The sequence below is a fragment of the Amblyomma maculatum genome, chromosome 4, assembly GCF_055883805.1.
Source record: "Amblyomma maculatum isolate TAMU_Amacu chromosome 4, ASM5588380v1, whole genome shotgun sequence".
NCBI classification, from domain to species: Eukaryota; Metazoa; Arthropoda; class Arachnida; order Ixodida; family Ixodidae; genus Amblyomma; species Amblyomma maculatum.
This window is the reverse complement of record NC_139347.1, coordinates 82,849,755-82,866,659: the sequence shown is the minus strand read 5'-3', so window position 1 is coordinate 82,866,659 and position 16,905 is coordinate 82,849,755. Positions and strand designations below refer to the sequence as shown.

General features: G+C 47.7%; 1 protein-coding gene across 2 annotated transcripts in view; it reads right to left on the bottom strand.

Moving 5' to 3' along the window:
* The window catches only part of LOC146191529 (uncharacterized), a 295,812-nt gene that overhangs the window by 110,942 nt on the left and 167,965 nt on the right, over positions 1–16,905 (bottom strand). The window contains exon 4 of one of the 2 annotated variants that reach the window (XM_084602042.1): positions 5,330–5,418. The exons of the other annotated variant lie outside the window; for it this stretch is intronic. The gene's annotated coding sequence lies outside the window, so the exon portion shown is untranslated. The remainder of the gene's footprint in view (positions 1–5,329; positions 5,419–16,905) is intronic. 2 annotated transcript variants of the gene reach the window in all.

Sequence of the window (16,905 nt, the reverse complement as noted above, 5' to 3'; positions counted from 1 at the left end):
TGAGTCGCTTGTGCGTATGAACCATGCTGAGAAGACGTATGATGAGCAGGTGGGTCAAGTAAAGGAAGTGCAGGGAAGTCGGTTTCATCACATGTAAGAGCAGCGAAGCGATTACTTGTAGGAATATCTGCTTTTCCAGGCGGCTTGCGCGACGGCCTCGTTCGCTTCTTCTTTGGACAAGCGGGGGAGCGCATGTCATGGTCCGCCGATTTGCATAGGGCACAAAGCGCTATTGGTTCATTCATGTCGGCCACAGCTGCCGGATTAGGGCAGGTATTTTGCATGTGCCCTTCTTTATGGCAGTGATAACAAAATATACGGCGAGGTCGGAAGGGCTGTGGTTTGATAATCGCACCATAATAGGTTAGGTAGTCAGGCAAAGTCAACGGGCCTTGTAGGGTGAGTAGGTATGAACCCCGGCGCCCCAGAGGCCGTGCTTGCAACACTGCGTGAGTTGAACAGCGAATGTTTGCTCGCACCTCCTCAGAAGGACTTCTGCTGTCAACATGGTAAACGACGCAGCGGAGGGTGTCAGGGCCTGAGGCAAAATATATTTGCACTGGGACATGCTCATTCGCATCCAGGGGAATTTGAGTAACTGCACACATTTTCTGGGCGTCCACCAAGGATGGCAAGTTCACCGTAATGGTGTTCCAGTTGTACAGATATTTTAGTGCAGAATTTCGCCGCGTGCCGTCGAATGGCCTTGAGCTTTAACGATGTCCTACCTCGTCTTCTTCTTTAACCTCTGAGTGGGGATGAAAATATCCCTATACATCCGACGTTTTCGCAAACCGTTCCGGAGAGAGCCATTGCGAATAAGTGGGGAAGCTGACGAGCTTCAAATACTTATCTAAAGCCCTCTACCTGGCCCGCCGGATCTTCCCTCCGCCCAGGAGAAAACTATGCAGAGCTCAGGAAGTCGAATGGAGGCAATTGCAAACAAATACATACACGAACCCGCTGTAGTACAATAGGATTTGCCACGAAATATATGACACCAACACATACAAGGTCTGCAAGACAAACATAGCAGCACTTAAGCACATACTCTGGGAGTGCAAGGCAAATTGACAGGTGATAATCCTGAAACCCTCTCGTCGAGGTGGCCCGCCCCTCTGCGCAGCTCCAGCCGCAACGACCAACTCTGGGCCGTCCAGCAGGATTTCGAAGCGGCAAAGAGACAAATCTCGACTTTCCCACGTGGGAGACCTAGGCCCGGTCGCGTTAAACCCTGCAGGACACCAAATAAAGTTATTAATACTCCGACTTCGCAGGATGTAAGCGAATTACCTTGAAGGCCTCGGCAGACCAAACAGGACTTACCTTTTCTGTGGTGATTTAGCTAGACCGGGTGTGGTCCAATAAACCATCGGAGCGCGGATTCGTACCGCTCGGGTTCGAACACGGGTAGCTGAGTTCAGTAGCCGAGCTTCTTAACCACTGAGCCATCGCGACGGGTTTTTTCGCTTCTTTTGTCGAAGTTTAAGTAGGCTTAAACCTGCGCCATTTTTAATCTGTATTTTTTAATAATGATTACTGAAAATCATCCTCATTTGCTTCTGTTACTTAGAATGTGACACGTCTAGAACTCAGCTGTAGAGAGATTTAGTTTGCCGGAGACGTATACTAGCGTAGACGAATACCAGCTTGTCGGATCCCTCCTGCGCATGCGCATTGACAATGGTTGGCGCCATCGCAGCCACTGCGTCTGCATGGGAGGCGCCCAGTAAACCGATATAGGGTACGTCAACAATAGTACGTCTGCGGTAAGCTAAATCTATCTAGTAGTAGCAGCAGCAACAACAACAACAACAGCAACAACAAAAAGAAAAAGGGGACGGACATGCAGCACCCACGCGAAAAAAAAAAAAAAAAGAAAAAAAGCGCAACGTACACGTCTTCGGGCTTTCCCCACAGAAAGAGCTGGCTAGATGGATGGATTAGAATCCCTAGATGAGTTTATCCAGAGACTCTATAGGATGGATAAAATGTAGGAACGTCGTCTATTGAAACGCGATGGTGGCTGTTGCCGCCGTGCTCGGATTTTTTTTTCTTTGTATTACTTTATTTAGCCATCTTCTTAAACAACATTTTAATCCTGCACTCATAACCAATTATGTCGTTTCTGTGCCTTTTAGCCACCCCTCTTACAGTCGCTCTTAGCTAACATCCGCTGCTGATTGATTTACATCACCATTGTTTTCTTTAAACTTTAGGACCTCCGGAGAGTGAGTGTACTTGCACCGACATCGGGAATGATGTCATAACAATCGTGTATAAGGTGTTTAGTTGTGTCCACATTTTTAAGGCTCATGAGCGTAGACAGGTTTTGTGCGTCTGCGGAGGATGTCACAGCGTCATTGCCGAGAAATGGTTTGATTGGTGAATAAATTAATATTTGTTTGGAATAGAGGGTGAAAAATGTGTCTGTGTGCAAAATTTCGTTGATGTGGAGCAATCAGTTAATTAATTACAGCCAAGAACGTCAATTACACGTCAAAATAGCAATGGACATCGATATAGTGTGCAGACGTCAAAACAGCCACGGACATTAAAATTGTGCAAAAACGTGGGAAAAAGATCAAAAAAGAAAAAGCAAATGAGTGCAAAGAGCCGCAGGAAAGGTTTTCGCCGTACCGAACATAAGATAGATCTAAGTCCCTTGAACGAATCTTATCGAGTGCTACACATGTGTCATGTTTCTTTATATCTGCAAGTTCTAAGGATCATGTCATCTTGTAGGCGCACAGGCCGGCCCAGCGTACCTTGTCTCCTCTGTTCCCGCCTAGCGCCCACTCACATTTCTTTTTTCTTTATTTTAACGCTGTCAGCCTTCTCCACCGTGACGTAAGCTATGAGAAATGAAGCCGCTTTCCAAGAAACGAGAATAAAGGGGCCGTCATTTTACCTCACCGCCAAAACCGCTGTACGATATATGCTTAAAACATTCCGGTCTGAAGCAGCTGGGATTGAATTCTACATCAACGAAGCGAGCGAGCAGCACAAGACGAGAAGGTCAAAATTCAGACGTTCCACAAATAGCAGAGCAAATTACGGCCGCAGAACCCTAAGCAACCGTTCCTTGGCAAAAGGTAGCAGGAGCTCGTTATAAACCCCAGCCGCGGCATTGCTACATAGATTAAGCGTTACGAAAACGCAGAGCGCGCTACCTCAAGACCCCTGAGCTCGTCTTCCAGAAAAAAAAAAAAAAAAAAAATAATAATAATAAACGCTAGATATTCAGCAACGCCGTTTAACCGAACAAGTGGGAGAGGATTTATATGTGAAACCCTATAGCTCGGCGCCGTCTCCTCTGTTGATCTCGTAGAAAAAGTAACTCAGATGACCAGCCCCTAACGGGCAACGGTGAAAGAAAAGACGCACCGAGGCGCGGGCCCAGCTGTTGCCGCCTTCGTGCCCCTCCCACCGCATCCTGTTCTCCATTCCGTCTCAAAGGGCAAACACAGAAGAGAAAAGGCACCCAATGCGTGTATCAAACTATCGGTATTCCGTGGCGCGTTCATAATTCTGCGTTCATTGGCAACAAGGAAAGTGCAGGGCGAAAACCGTTCCGGCAAGCGCGGCAACAGCGTCGCCCACCACCACGGGCCGCAGCAGAAACAGCACGGCGGCAGCGGTCAGGACTGCCTGCTAGCCTCGTCTGCCGGGGCGGACACAAAGCAGGGCCGATATTCAGAGCACGGTCGCAGCCGTTCCAGCTTCCCGTTGCCTACATACGAGCGGCGACGGAAGGGGAGCCCGAGTTGGACCACGGCGCTCGTCAACAGCTCGGCGCCGCTTTCGTCGCCCGCTTCGAAAAAGCCTCGGCGACCTTATATACGGCGAAACGACGGCTACGGCGGAGACACGCGGGGCCTAAACCTCGGCGGGCATTCGGAGCACGTGCCGCCCACGAACCCCCGGCATGCAATTCGCGCGCTCGCGATCTGAACCCCCTGCAGGATCGGCGAAGGCCGACAAACTCTTCTGGCGAAAAAAGTCCCTCTCGGGTCTCGCAGCGCTCTGCGCCGCTGTTGTTCGCTCCCTTGGCCCTGTGTGAGAAAGAGGGAGACGGTTGGGAAGAAGAGGGCATGGTGTATTTGGAATGTATATCCCGTGCTCCCGGTCGCCTGTCTGTTTTTCTTTCCGTCGTCTCGTATGCATGCGCGCGTGCGCGTGTGCAAGGACTTCAAAAAGTGCATTTTATCGATCAAAAGTGTCCGCCCCGGCTTCTGACCGAACGCACGAAAGCGGCGTCCGAAGCGCCGCCAGTCGCCTCACGTCGTGCTGACTATAGCGAGCGGCGCCGTTCACGAAGCGGCGCCAACAATCGGGGCGTGCGTATACTATTTGCGTTCAGCACGTGCTTACTTTGAACCAAATACCGCGCCGTTCGGAACGCGGGATCGCGCAACGTCTGTGGTGTCGTTGACCAGTATACCCTCTTCTGGTGGTGCGTTGACGGCTCAATCGCAGGAGAGTTTTTCACGAGTTCGAGATGGCGCGGTTTCGGGGCGAAATTTGGTAATGCGGCAAAGCTGAACTTCGTCAATGGGCGCAAAATGACAGCTCCCCCGTCCAGGTCCTAAAGGGACTCTCTGTGAAAGCTTAGATCACGGCTTACTGCTTCGAATAAAGACGCGTGCGAAACGGAACAGTGAGAACCCTGTGGGCTCACGCGCCTTTAATGAATGCTTTTGTCTTGACGGTGGTATTACGAAGTGCACAGCACGTCACCTGCTTTCCGGTTAGGCACTTCAAAACGCATGGCTGCCCACATTTCTGAAGACACCGCGCCGAATAGGCTAGAAAAACAGCTCCAAAGGAGGGTACAATATAAGGACTCTTTCTCCATTGGGATTCCGTTTTCTTCCATAAAGTTCTCAACCGCGACACCGATAATGGCTGCGACATAAAATGGAGAAGAGCGGGACAAAGAGATGTATACAGTGAAACTGTAACGCCGTTGTTGCACTACCCAGGCTGAGCAAAGCTTGTTGTTGTCGTTGTTTATTTATTTTTGCCGCGAACAATCTTGGTCTCTTAACTGAGCTTAGCAAAGCTTGTTGTTGTTGTTGTTTATTTGTATTTGCCGCGAACAATCTTGGTCTCTTAACTGATACAGTTTTTTGCGATTCATTTAGCCTTGCAACAGGAAAATAATTCCTATGCTGGTTCACACCGTACAATAAAGGTGATGGAAAATCTGACTTGTGAATAAAATCTGCCAAAAGAACGCAAGAATGACGAAATATTGAGAAGGTGTGTGTGTGTGTGTGGAGGGGGGGGGGGGGGGGGCAGGCTGAAATGATGAAAATGCTCGTACCTTTGCAGGGCAGTAATTTAGGCGTCCGTACGTAGAGACGTAAACAGCCGTGATGAGCTGCTGCGCTTCTGTGGTTGACAGGAATGCTTCTGCAAAGCAAGAACAAAAACAATGCCCAGTTAAAAGTGCTGTTGTTTGTTAAACAAATCAGATTGAAGCTTGCAATTAGAATACTTAGAACGAAAGCGAAAAAATGCTTGTATGTGCATTCTACGCTTCAAGGAACGATTGATAACTATTCTAAACCTAGCCGCTTGTTAACATGGGTCTTGGAACAGAATAAATTGCGACTGCTAGTCTCTAACAGGCCAAGAGCCGTTCATAACATTTCTTTTTTCCTAAAGACATCCAGTTGCCACTGTCTGGAGGTTATATCCTATCCCATCAATATTCTCACCATCGTCCATTTCTTTGTTATATTGTACCATATCATTGACTAAGTTGCGCTTTTTCTTTCTTTCTTTTTTGATGTCCACTCTTGTAACAGCCCTATGCAAACAATCTGACACTGATTTCAATTTAAGGTACCTTTCTTTTATTTGTGGTGAAACACCAGGTCCCTTTCCCCATTATACAGCAAAATGTAACTTAGTTAGGCTTTCTTGGATGTCCCCTCTGCAGGGTAACAACCATATCCAAACAAAATGTGAGATTTACCTAAACACTGAGTAACTTTTCATTATAGTTGCGGTAAAACACGAGCCCGACGTATACAAGAGACGTTAATTGCGATAGCGTGCATTTATTTATAAACCGGGAAACAGGACCGAGCAGAAGAAGCTATACACAAATAGTACGACGGGTATCGATTCGAAACATTGCAGATCGTTGGGAATTACCAAGAACTCGAGAGGTCGCACTGAGCGAACCCTGACCGCGCACAAGCCGCGACTGCGAATGCAGATATTCAGCAAGCTTCGACTAGCGAGGTATTTCAAGAACACGTGGAACACATCGGTGTATAACATGCCGATCTAGTTTGTCCGCCTAGTGGCTAAACTGCGACAAGTCAGGCATGTGGTTTAACTATGCAGGCACATATTTTTACAGACTTTGCGAGCACCCTTTCCTTCCCTTCTTTATGAAGGCTTTCTACTGTCGTGTTGTCATTCCGTCCTCCTCTCCATCGGTCGCCAGTCTTAGCTACGTGATGTACGTAGGTGCGGCCGCCAGCACGTCTCGCTACTTTCTTGCTCCTTTCACCACGCATAAAAACCACCACAGCTGCTTTCCACCGTTCGCCGTGCTGCTCGCAGTCTCACTTCAATCTTCTTCAAACTGGCATTAACCCGTTGGAGAAACAAACAAAATTCTAAATGTTTTATAGTTTTACTCGTCAACATGGTCCTCCGCCTTGCCTTTGCCAGACTGAGTTCATTCCAGGATTGAAGGTTGTTACTAGGAGTACCTCAGCTGCCGTAAACAAATTTAAAGTTCTTCAGCAGCTGTTATGCCTGTTTTGAACAGCTTGCTGTAGTTGCCTCATCTCGTGCGCTATAAAAAGTTTCTCAAACTTACTTATTACTCCCTCTCTAAAAGCCCCAGCGCTCCATGGGTGACGCAGAAGCGAACAGGCGCGTTGAGCATCCCGCCCACCCTATGAGCTGCGTCAATTTGCGGAGAGCTCCGTCTCACGCGAGCGCCACCTGCTCGACCGACGGCGGAGACACGGAGATACGCTGCACCGCCATCGCGTTCCAAAGAAGCTCCGGCGCTGATCAGCGCGTAAACACCGCGCGCGCACACGCACTGCGCAAGCTACGCGAGCGTGCGAGTCACCTGGGCATTTAGGCAAGGAGCGCCGGAACGCCGCAAGAAAGTGCAAGAGGAAATAACGCGTGCCGCTAAGCACCAGGAATGGGACCTCGAGGGAGCGCCCGAGAATAGAGCAGGGACCTGGATTGTTCGGCGTCAGCGCCCGCGCATGGAACAAAAGGAAAGGGGCGGAATAGATGAACAAAGGGGAATACGAATACGAACATACAAAGGGGAATACGAAAAATTAAACGGTGTACACGACATGGAGGCGCGACCGCATGCTGTCTCTTTCTGTGTACACTTGAAAGAAAGAAAGAAAGAAAGAAAGAAAGAAAGAAAGAAAGAAAGAAAGAAAGAAAGAAAGAAAGAAAGAAAGAAAGGAAACAATGGGGGTAAAACAGAAGGGAAAGACAGTACGGCAAACTGCGAAAGAAGAAGAGGTAATGCCGTGCGGGGAAGCTACCCGCTGAACCAATTTCCCGAAGTGCGTCCATCCCCAACTCCCCACCCCATTGCTCGCTTATCCACCGCTGTGTTGCGGCAGTGATGTATACTGCATATATGCGCCCAAAGAGGGCGAAGGCAAGCACACGCGCGCAGCGCGGCATCTGCTCTCTCTCGCCCGAGGGCAGTGAACGTCCTTGGCCGCGAGTATACGAAAGAAGCGTCTCTCGGCGCGGCCGGAAGCTGCTGCTTTTCCAGGGCTTTCATTTGAATAAGACACGCGAGCACGGTCAGCGCCACCGAGCAAGGAGTCAGCGGACGGCATTTAGTATCAATGCCCCGATGGGGTAATCTGCGAGCCATTCAACTGGAGACAGTGCGGTCGATGCCGGAGTCCGACAACAGCATTTTCAAATTCCAGTAATTCATAAGGTCATCCTCATCAACACTTTCCTGGTGTGCGATGTGATGTGGGTAAAATACAATATTGCACGACATGGTCCTAAAGAAGGAAAAAGAAGCAACCCTGGATTTAATGCATCAGCTTCTGCGGGAGATTCGTACCCTACGCTCTTATTCTCACAGTATTCGATAAGCACTGAAAACACCTCTTGGGACATTTCACAGAGGTCCCCGCAAGGGGAGAGAGAGAGCATTTGCATGTGTGAGTGTTTAAATACGAGCGCCATCGATAGCGGCATTCCTTACTCTTTTCTTTCTTTTTTTTTTTTTTTTCAGCGATAGATTTTAAGGCCCTGTTCACAGAGAATACGCCGTCGGTGTTGTGAGCTAAAGAGCGCAGGCGTGGCTCTGGCAGGTGGCACTAGACGAGTGACACGACCATGCACTGACAACTGACTGACTGGTCATCGGGTTGCGTGACGTCACGACTCCCGAGACCACACGACATGGTGGAGTTGACGAGCGCTGCCAACTGGGTCTTCGCCTTCGAGGTGGAAGTGACATTCTTTTTCCTCTTCTTCCTCTTCTTCTCATCATCATCAGCAGCAGCAGCAGCCGGATTATGTCCATTACAAAGCAAAGGCCTCTCCCTCATATAACCATATCACTAAAACCATCAGGGCCCTGTATTAGCTGCATAGCTAAAGCTAGTTTCCGATAGGGATTCGAACCAACGGCATACGTACTTCCAGCTGAATGCCTTTAATTCCAGGCGTAGGTATCCACCGATAAGTGAGAAAGATACCGCTTTCCTTTATAATATAAAAATACTCGAAAAGAAAAGATAGTGTTAGATGCCGTTAGATGACCTTCCCCCTAATATTTCAGTTCTTAGGTCTACCATTCTGCTATACCTCTCTAGGTCATTTTTCATTCTTTGTCAGTCGATTTTCCCCTGAGTTACCTAGCACTGCAAAGTCATCAGCGAGTCGCATATTACTAAGGTATTCTCCATCAACCTTTATTTTTATCTGTTCCCGTTCCAAGCCTCTGAATACTTCCTCTAAGCCAGCGGGGAACAGTACGGGGCGGATCTTGTCTCCTTGCCTAAACCATTTCTTTATGAATATTTTATTACTTTCATTAAGGAAGGCTATGGTTGCTGTGCAGCGTCTTCGAGTACTTTTACATATGGCTTATCCACACCCTGGCTTCGCAGTGTCTGCATGGTTGCTGAGGTTCCGACTGCATCAATTCTTTTCGTAATCTATAAATGTTATGTTTAAGCGTTGGTTATATCCCAAACATTTTTCTACCGCCTAGTTCATAGTATGGTCTTTCTGTTAGTGTATACCGCATTTTCAGGGGGCGCAGCGCAGTGGGACCAAGCTACGATGCGGTGGAGAGACATGCAGGAACCGATTTCTCTCGCTGCTTTTGACAATAACAATATCTAGCTGCAACAGTTTTCTTGTCCTGAGGGAAAGGGACGCGAAAGTTACCGCTTGAGAACAAACGGCTGACACACTATAATTATTCTCCTCTCATCGCTCTGCAGCTAGAAGTTCCGAACTTGTGTGCAGGTCTTCGTGCACAATGAACTACACGCACGAACCCGCAGAGAGGAGGTTAATGAAATAAAGTTGGCCGCGATATCATTCCCAGACACAAGCAGTCTTAAATGCCTTTTTTTCCTGCTAAGTAATATTTGCATATGCCACTCTGAAGTATCCCAGAGCGGAAGGTTTCGAACAAATTCCTACCGCTTGCTATTCTATAGCGGACGGCGAACCCTTTCCCACTTTTCTGCCTTTAGGCACAAAGGCGTAATGCTACCGTCACTGCGAGGTTCGCGCAAACTTTCAGTAGGACAATGTAAGCTTGCGGATTATATACGACCGCTTAGTGAGAGACGTGTTGAAGAAGGAAAAAAAAAAATGCGTGCACGTCAAAGCGGCTGCACTACAATAAGACGACGACGCGCGAGTTTTGCGTGTCTTAAGTGATAAGTAGGGACCAGGGGAAAAGCGAGGAGCTCATTTCGCAGACGCGCATACGTGTGTGCGTGCTTGTAATCGCACCACTTCGAAGAATGCGGCGACGGGATTCAGGCGAGCGTTAAGCAACTCCAGGTGCTCTAAATTAGATCCGAGCTCCTCCCTTACGTCGCGTGTTCTCAAGACCGCCCGCGGCTCCTCCGGTATGCAAAACCCTGCGTGTTATCACTGCTACAGCGCGCAGTGTACCGTGGGCGCATCCTGAAGGAGAGGGAGAATGGGCAACAGCTACGCGGGCCCCACTGCCGGCTTTGCCGCGAGACAGGCCTGCGGCGCGGTGTGGCCCTCGTTAACGAGCGCTGCAGCAGTGAGTGTAACTACGCTCAACCTCACTGAAACAGTGCGCCGTTGTGGAAGCAAGCAATGCGAATTTTTACGTCGCTTCTGCGGCTTCAAACTCAACGCAACAATCAGTATTTGTGATGCACCTTTGCAAAAGCCGTCTGCCTTTCTTTAGCAAGGAGCAGACGACTCATGTTCGAATGCGCGCATATTACAGCATGACGACCTGCGTCAGCGCGCGGGCTCTCTCCCGATTGGCTGATGTCACTTGTAGGTGCAATTGTAGTCACAAAAGCGGCGCGGGCGGCATCATGGGGTTGGCTAAGCTCGTAGCCGGCTTTAGCGAAGCTCAGTTCGTAAAGGTTTTAGTCTGAGCATATGTTTTAACGAGCATTTTCAACTATAACAACTGACATGAGAAGAAAATTGAGCAGTGAGGTGTTATGTGGTTGTTGTTTTTTTTTTTCCTTGTTTTTTCTTTCATGTAACAAACTGATTCCAGTTATATTTTTCCATTATTAAATTCAGCACAAAAAATATGCATCCCACTATACCTCCCTTGGTTTCGACGACCGTTGGCTTCCTTCAAATATAGGAGATGCTTCATAATAGCAGGCACCATTAAATTTGTTACCATCAGCCAATCGACAGAAGGGCAATCCCGTTAGCTTCTTTCCATCTGCCGATTAAAAATCCCCTCTTTCCTTCATTACATCCAGTTTTATGGACGTTAACAAAATGCGAATAGGAGCGCAGCCATCACCCCCATTCCTAGCCCAGAACGCGTACGCCTTCTTTGCGAACTTGACGCGAATGCGTAAAGATAACTGCGAAGTAACTATTAGCGAAGGTAAGCGCTTAACTGGCAGGCCGTTCACTCCGATTAATCCTCTTTTCTGTTTCGTTCACGAGAGACACGCCACATGCTTTACATACCGCAGTGCCGCATGCCTTTCTCCCAAAACGCACATTTCATTTTTCTTTTGTTTCTTCTCTCTTCATTAACCGTTGTCTTCTTCGCCGATGGAAACAAAAGAACTAGGCTTATCCCACCGAAGCAGGAGGCCATTAGTTCGAGCTGCAGCTTGAGGCACGCGCGCGCCCCGTTCTTCGTGGAATGAAAAGAGAGGAGCCATTAATTCGTGTTAGCTCTCTCCAGTGTACCTCGCACCACGTATGTGTATGTGTGCTGGCCGCGCAAGGGTGTCCAGAACACCGCGATTCATTTTACAATGGCATCGAAGAAAGGAGTGCTCTGACACTTCACCCTGAAAAGGAAGAAAAAAAGTATATATACACAGATAGACAGTTCTGTATCAGTGCCGGAGTAGAAGTGAATGCTTCCTTCTATCTGCTAGTTTTGTTAAGCCATTCTGCTTCCTGCCTTTCCACTTTTGGCCAGCCTTTGAGTTACAGCCGCGCGACAGGCTGAACTGCTCCTGTTTCAAGTTTGCCTTTTCTTTGTTTCGAGAGCAGTTTAACGCGTTTTTTAGAGCAGCGAAAGAATAATCGAGAAACGGCTGAGAAGAAAGAATGGGGCAACAACGGACCGTGCAGCAACAGAAAGAAGGAAAACAAAAGTATAAGAAGAAAGACGGATGGCAATTCACTTCCCAGAGTCGCCACCTAAAGAAACTTGGTTGCGTGATGAACGCGCGGACACAGGGCGCGAAAAGTCGACTCCGCGAGAAACTGGCGAGCTGAGAAAGCGAGCTGCGAATCTAGAAAAAAAAAAAAAAAATAAAAAAAAAAATAAAAAAAAAAATAGAGAGAGACGTGCGAAACCTCGCGCAAAGATCTACAATTCAAAGCCCAAGACGCCGAAACAAAGGCTCTCTGCTCTCTTACAGCGCGGAAAACATCCGGGCCACTCGCTAACAATATCCGTACCGTCGTAGTACACAGACTTTTTATCCTATAGCCGTTTCGTGTACTTTTTTCTTTATTTTAGTTCATTTTTTTAAGCGAAGGGGGCGCGCGTATTCTGGTGTACCCGCACCTCAGTGCAAAAAGAAAGAGTGCAACGTGATGGATGCATGGATATCCAGCAGCGCAAACAAAACATTTTCATTGTCGCGCGCTGCGTCCTGCCTTTCAGCACTGCAACCCTTTCTCGTACTGCGTCTATCTCTTTCTTTCTCCAGGCTCGGCTTCAAAAAGAAACAAAGCTTTTGTTTCTACTGCTCCCTGACTCCGTCCCTCTCTCCGCCCTGCCTCTTCCAAGCGTCCTTTCCTCCTCATCTTCCCCGTCCTCCGCTATGCGCGTTAGCGAGGCGGCAGCGAAAGGCGCGATACATTCTCCAGAACTCGTAAAACTCTCAAAGCCCTTCTCGTAAACGACGCCATAAACGCATCCTGCTCGGCTCCTAGCTCCCATTCCGTATTTTGTTTTCCTTTCGTGCGCTCTTTCGTTCTCTTCTACGGCGGTCTTTTTATTCCTTACCCCGTTCGGAGCCGGTTTCTCTCCGCGCATGCGCGGATTTGAATGAATATAAGCTTTTAACTTCTTTTAACAACTCCTAATTTGTTCTCGTTTAGCAGTGTATGGAGCGATGGGGATACTGCGCAGGCTCGTTTCTAATAAGAGGGTCATGCTAAGATAGCCAGTTCGGTGTCAAGCTTTAAAGTCATTTATTATTATTTTTTTCAGCACAGTTGTATACCACAAAGCGTTTGGAAATTAGTTTAAACTGCATTACGAGGCCTTAAGATACATAAATTATCTCATAAGTTAACTCATGTAATCACATAATATTTACAAACAGCAGACAAAGAAAAAAAAAAGCAACAAACCGAGCAAGCAACGGTGAGAAATAATGTGTAGAAAAATCGGCCAACAGAATCACATAATTAGGAAAGTTAAAAGTATCTGCGCAGCATACTAATGAGCATATTTGAGCCAAACCTTAAAAGTTATATAGGAATGGCAATCATTATAAGCCACACAACCCGCCAGGCTACTCAGTAATCAATAGGGAAAAATATAGAATCCTAAGAGTAATATGTGGGCCTGTCTATTACAAGGTGAGTATGAGCAAGAGCTATGTACCTTAACATATGACATGTAATCGCACGAAATCGGCCAGCATAACTAGAGTGTCATTGCAGTTCTAGCTACGAGGGAGACAGCCGATTTTCGTCCCATCTTTACATTTTTATTTTGGTCATCCACCAGCTGGTTGGCTCGAAAAAAGCATCGACAAGCGTTATCAAACGTTTCAGATTCGAATCTGAGTGACCAGTTATTCAGATGGATTTGGTACATCTTAACACTTTAACCTGAAAAATCAAACGCCCGTGTTGGCCGTTAAGTACGCGGGACTTCTTCAGCGCCTTTAGAGGTGCATAACAAGCTAATGAAAAAAAAAAAAGACTGACTTGAAGAAATAGCAGTACCCAGCACCGACACCAAGTGGACGACAAATCCGCGTCGCATTTAACCCGCATTCGGTTCATCGTCATCATCATCATCAGCAGCAGGATTATACCCACTGCAGGGTAAAGGCCTCTCCCATATTACTCCAACTATCCCGGTCCTGTGCTAGCTGCATCCACTTGAGCCCTGCGGACTTCTTAACCTCATCCACCCACCTAACTATCCGCCGCTCCCTGTTACGACTTCCTTCCCTTGGAATCCAATTTGTTACCCTTAGCCACAATCATATTTTCAAACTACATGCCCTGCCTATGCCCATTTCTTCTTGATTTCAACTAGAGTGTTATTAATTCGAGTTATTTCTTCGACCCATTCTGCACGCTCCCGACCTCTTTTACAACTACCATTTTTCGCTCCAAAGCTCTCTGCGCTGTCCTTAGCTTAAATAGAACCCTTTTCGTTAACCTTCACGTTTCAGCCCCATATGCATTCGGTTACCACGCTCTTAAAACACTGCTTTTCCTGACCCCAAGCCCAGCAAAAGAGGGAAGTCCTATTATCTTAACGGCCCCGATGATCATCGTTACAGACGACTGGTCATGCCTGAACGAGAAAGAAAAAAAGCAAGAAAAAAATAAAAGAAGCAAAGCAGCATCGAAATAAATATCAGTTCTCCGAACTCATGTTTACGGCAAGGCCTAATCCAGAGGGGTGTGACAACGCGACAGGAGGCCGACACACCGCAACAACAGCGGCGCAGTGCGCTGCTCCACGCAGAGTGCCTGACCAAGGGAGAGGCGCAGCCGCGTCAACGTAAACTGGCGACTGCAACTGCGGCGAGGTGCTTCTAAGGAAACTGCTGGCCGGCCCAGCAGTGCGTTATATTGAAGTGCGGCGCTCGAGATCGTAAAGCAAAGCAGGGAAGCAATCTCATCGCATCTTTACGACAGCGCCCCACACCAGGGAGCACTGACGACTGCTGGCCGAGGCATTCAACGAAACCCGGCGGCCATAAAGGAGGCCCGCTCGTGTGAAGTGATTCAAAACAAACTAGAAATCGGGAAGCGCGAGGGTTTCTCTCTTTTGCTTGATCGGGACCTCAAAATGGCATCGCGATGCGTTGCACTCGGCGGAAGTTAGCCGTTTCCTGACCTTTACCGCGTTTGTTTGTTTCCAGTGCGCGGATGCATAAACTGCGCCGGAATAACCACCGGAAAAGCCCTCCGCTAAACGAGTCAGTTTATAGTCAAGAACGGACAGTGCCTCCGCCACATCGCCACCCGTCCCGAACAAAGCGCGCGAGAAGCGGAAAAGAACGATCGCTTCTAGATTCGAAAACAGTATGATGTGCTCTCTGAAGAAATTGAACCTCTTTCAAGTCAAGAGCCTGACAAGATTGTAGAAATTGCTTATGCTCGTAGAAACGACAAACTACTTTGCTGACGTTTCGACCAGATATCGGTAACACTGCACAGTTCGTAGGCAAAATGTATAAAGAATAAGCTGTACGCAGTCCACCCAAGAAAGTCAGAAAAAGTAGCAAAGCCTATATCACGACGTAACCTGAAGCTAAGTTCAGGAAGCTAACCGCAGGAATCCGCAGAAGAGACCAGATCTCTATTGGCTGGCCCTCAGGCTCTAGCTAATCAAAATCATCTAACGTAATTAGTGACACCTAGGGCGCTTACCCTGATTGGCCAACACTCTGCGCAGACGCAAACAATCAGAGGGACACTTACGCTCCGCCGTAAGAGTAAGACGCGATTGTGGTGTGCGGCCCTCTGAGAAGCTTCCGCATTGAGAAATCGACTTAGACACGCAATTTTCACTAGTGGTGTTTTGCTACTCTAGCGCAGCTGGCTTAGATTTAAAAAAAAAATGTTTATATTGTTTACGGCGTTTACCGATTGCGAACGAACGCCTCATCTGGAGAACGATAGAGAAGGGCGCTGAAATTTCGCGAGAGCACGCCATTTCATTTCATTCAGGAACAAAGATATCAAAGAAAGGCACCAAGCCGACTAACCAAATTTTGCGACACTCAGACTTGCAAATTCATTGCCTTGCAAACTGACGGCCCAGGATGCCATCGCTTCTTTGTTGTCTGCCTGTTTCAGCCAAAGAAATTTCATTTCTTTCTTTCTGGGATATTACGTGCCTAAAGCCACTGAAGTGTTGTACATCTGGGCTGTAACGCCTTAAAAACACGCCCCTAGCTTTGGTAGAAGGCCTATTCCAAGACACGCATACTCTGAATGTTCTCCATTGCATATTTAAAAGGAGAGAAGAAAGAAAGAAAGAAAAAAAAAATAACATTTAAGCTAGTGAATGCTTTGCTTCGAAGTAAAAAGACAGCGCAGAAGCGCAGCTCTGAAACCAAGAGCCACATTCCATGAATATTTTCTCTCAGCGCATCTCTTGTTCTTCCTTTCCTCTCGGAGCCTAACGGTTCTGCGCTATTATTGATATATGTTCGTTATCGTGGCGAAGTAGCGGCGATGGCGAAATTCCGAGCCGCGTTAAGGTTAAAGAAAATTGCACGTGAGAAGAAGCCGGCGAATATCGTCTTTGCATGCGAGCTCGCGGTACCTTTCGCTGCGATCATTCGTCCTTTCTTTTCATTATTTTTTTAACAAGCAAAACGGTCAGGGAACTGTAGCAAGTAAGCCGCGCAAGGAAAATCGGGGTATTTCCAGTCCCCGACCGTTTTAATAGAAATAAAATATGACAAAGATAGACAGAGAGGGAGGGAGGGAAAAGACGAAGAAGAAGGAAAGGAAGCATTCGGAGAGAACGAGAAGCGCACAACAATATGCTTCATATGCGAGTAAACGCGACGAGAGAGAGAGAGAGAGAGAGAGAGAGAAAGCTAGGGGAATAGGAACTCCATAATATAACAGAAAAAGATAGACGAGAGCGAACTTCACAATCCTGCAGCCAGCACGAAGCTAAGGAAAAGAAAACATGTCGCCGAAGTTTCTCTTCTTGAGCCAGGCTTTCCGAACTGAAGTCTTCCAGAAACAAAGGAAACTTCTTTCGATATTTCGGATCTATTTTTTTTCCCCTCCTCGACTAAAATTTGTGCCGCAGAGTGATGGAGCGGGACGCAAGCGTTGGGAGCAGCGGCAGCGTTTCCGGGCGAAACACATAAATGACGCGAACTGGAAACTTGGTTCTTGTATAGCGGCCACCACACGGGCCGCAGCCGATGCGATCCGTTTTTGTGGCAACATTCTGCCACGCTTCTCTAAGCTGCT